Here is a 6,000-nt window from a genome sequence, read left to right as displayed (position 1 = left end):
CTCACCCATGCGAGAGCGAGGCGCCGGGCGGGAGTGAGTTCCCCGGCCTCAGGAGCGAGCAAGTCCGGCCGTCTGGGTCGGGCCCTGGAGCCGCTGCGGAGAAGCTGCAACAGCAAAGGAAGCAGCGCGCGCCCCTATCGCGCCCGGACGAGGTGCCCCGGGGCAGCCGCAGCCCCACCCCGCCCCGCCCCCATCCAGCCCCGCTGTGACCCCCGAACTGCCGGGACCCGGGGGCGGGGACCCGGAGCGCGGCCCGGTCCTGTGCGATGTTGGTAGGAGTTTGTGAAGGGTCGGCGCCCAGGTGCCTCCTTAGCGCAGTAGGCAGCGCGTCAGNGGCGAATCTTTCTTCTTTCTCCATCTTTCCCGACCACAAGTGTACTTTTTTAAAATCAAGGAAATTGCTTGGTAAGCCTGATGGGCAATCCTCTGTTGTTTAATAGGACCACGTGATGTTCAATTACAAAATAGTGACTTTCCACCAAGAACCAAATACTCCAAAATTCTCAGTTCTTTTTTTAATACCAATTTCAGACACAGCCAGATTTTTAAAATGCCTTNCTTCTCCCCCTCCCCCACCAACAACCCTCTCCCAAGCTCTCTGCCTGCTTTGTTTTTTGAAGGTGTTGTGTTTTTCCCTCTTCCTGGAATGCAGGAGACATGTTTTTGTCCAACTTCTATACCAAGCCTATCAATTATCTCTTTTGACAACACCTCTTGGGAGAGATCTCGTGTTTTTCCTTTGAAAAGGTCCTNATTTTTTTCTACCTCTATTCTCCCTTTATTCTGATTTAAGCCTAATAACTGCCTTTAAATGGTGGCATGAATAAACACATACTTAGAAATGAACCACATGACAATCTTTGGTGGATGATTGACAAGATGGAAGTAACTTTTTCCCCAATGACCTGGGGGCAGAAATAGTCTGGAGGCATATTCAAGAGAGCGAAGATGGAGTTGGGAAATAAAGAAAAGGAACATGGATAGAGTTTAAAAAGAAAGGTTAAAAATAATAATTAAAAAAAAAGGCAAAAAGGAAGATAGTTGCACTCTGGATGTAACACTTTTTTTTCACACTAGGACACAGAGTAAGAGTTGTATGAGTGTGCCTGGGTAGCTCAGTCGGTAGAGCATCAGACTTTTAATCTGAGGGTCCAGGGTTCAAGTCCCTGTTCGGGCACATCTGCTGGTGTTAGATTCCACCTTCGCTAAGGTGCATATTTTATGCAAAAACACAGATTAGGTAGGTTGCATCCAAATACTAACCTTCAGGGTCAAATATTCCTGTAGGAGCCCGACAGCGACCACGAGAAAGAATGGTTCAGGAAGCAGAGATGTGCCTGCAAACAAGACTCTCTGCTTGGGCAGAGCATGCCTGCAAACAGGAAGTTCTGCCACGAAGCCTGCACACAATATCCAAGGTTAATGATCCGCTCGCATACGAGGGAACATGCCCTCCTTAAAAATAAGGAAGAGGCTGGAGTTCTGGGCAGGCTTCTTAGTAAACATGCTGTGGTCACTTCCTCCCTTTGTTCCCCCCCCCGTCCTTGGAATGTGCTTGGCTTTTTGTCCTTATTTGGTAAAAGAATGCATTTCTTAGATTTTGGTATGTGTCCAGCGACCGGGGTATAAAAATAAACCGCAAGGGGGCTTGCGGAGAATTTTTCCCTCCGGCCGGAGTTGTGTCTTTGTCTGTCTTTTGTGTGTCTGGTCTTTGTGTCCTTTCACCAGCAACAATTCCAGCTAAGAAAATGGGGTAAGCACTCCCACGCAAAGTAAAGGAAGATGGTGGGGAGTACCTGGGATCTCCACCAGTGTAGATGGCTGAAATCTTTGTGAAGGAAACTAACCTGTACATAGTGCCAGGACCATAATCTTTGCCTATTGGTGTCTTTTAACTGAAAAAAATTAGACCAGAGTGGAGTTACTACACCCATTTTGTAAAGGATGTGGTTGGCTGTTTGCAGGACTCCCTGAGTGAAGCACAGGTGTCCTCAAAAGTTGGTTCATAAGTGAATGGCTGAAGAGGGTTTTCGGATATTCAATTCAAGTTCAATAAGGGTAGCAAGGACACAAATTAAACAGAGCTAGGAACTCTCACCTAACCTTGTATTGTACACGATTCTGTAAAGGTGTTGCAAAATTGTAAACTTGCTTAGAAAAATAGCCTGCTATGATCAGAACTTGGGGTTTCCATGTCCGCCAACCACATCGGCCAAGACCATCCTTGCCTGATGTCATAGTCATTGATATTTGATCACTTCCATCATTCATATCACAGATGCATGGAGCAACCTTCCAATATTACTTGATTTCCACTGCAGTCCATTTCACATAGGTGAGAAGATGCTAACTGACTATGACTGTAATGGGTTCACAGTCTGACTTGGAATGTCTCTGACATTTGGTTACTGTGTGTCAGTCCTGCAAGCCTGAAAAACTCTGGAGTGAAATAAAACATGGTTTCTGTTTCTACAAAGGAGAGGAACACATTTTTAACAGTGATGGCTGGAGTGATGGCTCCAGGAAGGATATTGTCTAAGGGACTGCCTGAAGACTCCGACAACCCTGCCATAAGGTCTCCCCCAAATTTTTAAGTGCATCCACTAAACTGTGGGGAGACAGGCTCCTGGAAGCAAAGGCTGAGGGTCCTGAAGACACTGAGATGTGCCGTGTTGAGTCTGCATCAGGATGAGCTGTTGAGTGAGCTTCCCTGAAATGCAAGCTCTCAGTGGCCCAGACATTCCGCAGGAGCAATCCAAGTCTTGCCCTGTCTGCTTCCAGCACTAAGTCAGAGAGGTTTGCCTGCAGCGTGAATTTCAATAGGTGTGTCACCTGTGTGGACTGCTGCAAAAATCCAGATTTGAGATGATTGCCTGGAGTGAGAGTGATAGGGAATATGGAAGGAAAAGGAAAAGATTTAATATGCTGGTTAATCCATTGATTTATTTGACCAGTGTTCATTGTCAGGTATTGAGGTTCACTCACTGGAAACACAGGAGTGGATCCAGGAGACAGGTGAGGGTTCTCTGGAATATGCAGTGTAAGGGCCTGATGGGTGATAGTGCGGGTGTTGAATAAAAGGAGGAGGCAGTTGACACAGCAGCAAGTGTTGTGGAGAGAGTAACACAGGCGCACTGATGTACTCGGAGGTCAGAGGCCGAAAGACGGAATGGTGTATCAACTCCCTAGGGCTGCCAGCACGCATTACCACAAGCTGTGTGCCTTAACATCATTAGAACTTAATTTGAGATTAACCAATCAATTAATTAATTGTGTTTTGGAGACTAGCCGTCCAAAACCAAGGTATTAACCCAGCTGCGCTCCCTCTGAAGATCTTAGGGAAGAACCTTCCTTGCCTCTTCCCGGCGCGGGGTGGTTCCCGGCTATGCTGGACGCGGGTGTCTGTGGGTCACCGGCCTGGGCAGCGCATGCTGGGGGGAGTCAGGACCACGTTACACCTGCGGGGGCGGGGGTCAGGACCAGGTGACACCTGCGGGGGAGGCANGGGTCAGTCAGGACCAGGTTACACCTGTGGGGGGGCCAGGACCAGGTTACACCTGCGGGGGAGCCAGGACCAGGTTACACCTGCGGGGGGGTCAAGAGTGTCTGTGAGAAGGCCTTGATGGGGACAGTGAACGGGTGATGGTTTATCTGTCCAATCATGTATTTCAAAACACGAAGTGGCTCTAATAAAAGGACACTGTCGCAAGAAGGGACTGAAATCAGGGGGATTTGGACAGGAGATCCGGCTCACTGGGAAGAGTTGCGGGGAAGTCGCTGAGGGTATAGACCGAAGAAGATTATCCATGTGTGCGTCTCCCGATCAAGAGCGGAAAATAGGGACTCAGTCACTTTGGCCCACAGACCCGGGCGGGGGGGCGCAAAACGGAACTNGCGCGAGGAGGGTCCGCCCGGCTGTCACCTGCCCGGACACCCCTTCCTGGGCGTCAGGCCAGTTCCGGGCAAGGCGCTCACACCCTGGACGGCCTCGCCCCTACCCACCCGGGGCTGGGGGCTTGCCTGGTGGCATCCGACTCCTGCACCTGAGTCCCTGACCCCCTGCCCGGCCCGCAAGCTGCAGTTTGCGGTTCGTAGAGACGCGCGCTCTGAGTAACTTCGATACGCGAAGCAAGCGTTTTGCGAACAGCTGTGTTCTGCCTGTAGCTTCACTGCTGTGCTTTGAATTCGAATTCTGCTAGCGTAAGTACTTTTAATCGAAGCATAGTTGACACACGCCGGTCCCTTAGTTTCAGCACCTGGGCAAGGCCGCACCCTCTGCCGTGCTCAGCACGGGTGTGGCCCCAGGCCAGGCCAGCGCCTCGGGAAGGGCTGTGCCCCCGGGCCGTGCGCCTCCGTGACCTGCTCGGCCCAGAGCTGGTGCAGGTGTTAGGACGGGGCATAGTGCGACCACATTTTCTAAGAGGCCCGGTAGTGAACAAGAGCATTGCCATGTGAGCCCCAGTGTGACCCGGGCATCGCTCAAAAGCTCTAAAACGGAAGAGCAGATACAACTGGATGAGGGACATAATCAAAACAGGGAGACGGCACAAGAGAAGAGGATTTGGAACTCCCCACAGGGGAGAAGGAGGTGTGGACCCGCCCAGGGACGCTGAATCCACAGTCCCATGGCGTCCTGATCAAAGATCTTTCACGTCCTAAAGGACACTGACAGTTGAAAATAGCATGGGGTCGAATACTAGGAAAAAGCAGGCGTTATCTTACTGGTTGCTCTATTTCCCGACCAGAGGTTGCAGCAGGTGGACAAAGAGAGGACGTGTCAATACGGCCTGCTGGCGGCTTGGAGCCTGGAACGGATTCTGACAGAAGACCTCGCTCTCTGCAATATGCTCTCTCTTTAAGTCACGTGTCAAAACACAGTGGCAACGACGGAAAATTCTCCCCAGCTCCAATGCCTTTTATTTGCATCATGGCATCGAAAACCTTCTTCGTGGTCAGTATGTAGATTTAATGAAATTACCAGTTACATAAAACAAACGGTTGTTGGTATCTTGTTCAAACACAACCTAGACCTTTCTTGCCTATCTGTATATTTGGCAAAAACCGCAAATGTAAATTTTGGCAAATTCCTTTAGCCTATAAACTCTTTACCAAAGAAAATGAAAAGATCAGATAATATCAGAACAAGGTGCGTTCTGCACACCTTGTACACAGCACTGCTCAAAAATGATTGTGTTTGTTCCCTCGTGATATTGAGGCTGTTGCGGCTGATGGAGCTTGGTGGCCCCTGTGTAGTTCCTTCAAAATGTGCAGAAGCACTGAATGAGATTTCCGACTTCACAGAAATGGAGGAAGACGGAGGGGTGTGCCTCCCAGGTGGCTATTGTCGTGCGTGTAGGAAAAAATGTCAAACCATTGGCTTCCTATAGAACCTTCACTCCAAAGTGTGGGATAGAAAGAATGTCTTGTAATTTGGAAACGCTTTGAGGGTGAGAATAGCAGAAAGGACCACGGTAAAACAGAAATGTATGTGCTCTTTCTCCAACACCGTTTGATAGTGTGATATAGATTGTGACAAAAGTTTATACACACAGGCACACACAAGACTCATGTTGGGGGGAAATGTCACGGCTTCAGATAGAAAGAAAATGTTCACAGGGAAGGGCAGCCAGGCAGGCAAGTGCAATAGGACTTCCTCAACTTCTTTACAAAGAGTACAACTTATTTAAAATCAAGTTTTATTTCACAAGTTCGAATTACTGCTATGTTTTCAGGTTCTATGCTGACAGGGTGGAGCCTAGTTGCGATTCTTCCTCTCTCTCTCTGTCCCTCCCCCGCTTGCTCTCTTTCAAGATAAATAATAAACAAATAAAAGAAAAACATATTACTGCTGTGTTTTTGTCAAGGTGAGGAGAAACGCAGAAGGAGGAGTTCTGTAGGCTGGAGAGCAGAACAAGGTATCTGTGCACACCTGCTTTTTAGACATTCAGTGGAGGAGACATGAGTCAAATCGCTGACTACGCCGGTGGGAAGTGGGGGTGG

The 6,000-nt window shown here is 49.1% G+C and overlaps 1 non-coding gene across 1 annotated transcript; it reads left to right on the top strand.

The window, feature by feature from the left end:
* The first annotated feature begins 1,104 nt into the window (after positions 1-1,104).
* On the top strand, positions 1,105-1,177 carry TRNAK-UUU (transfer RNA lysine (anticodon UUU)). The gene has a single exon. It is a non-coding gene; the product is annotated as a tRNA-Lys (tRNA).
* The last annotated feature ends 4,823 nt before the right edge of the window (positions 1,178-6,000 follow it).

The sequence above is a fragment of the Crocuta crocuta genome, unplaced genomic scaffold (genome assembly GCF_008692635.1).
Source record: "Crocuta crocuta isolate KB4526 unplaced genomic scaffold, BGI_CrCroc_1.0 scaffold336, whole genome shotgun sequence".
Classification (NCBI taxonomy): domain Eukaryota; kingdom Metazoa; phylum Chordata; class Mammalia; order Carnivora; family Hyaenidae; genus Crocuta; species Crocuta crocuta.
Note: the sequence above shows the minus strand (reverse complement) of the source record. Positions and strands in the feature narration are given on the sequence as shown.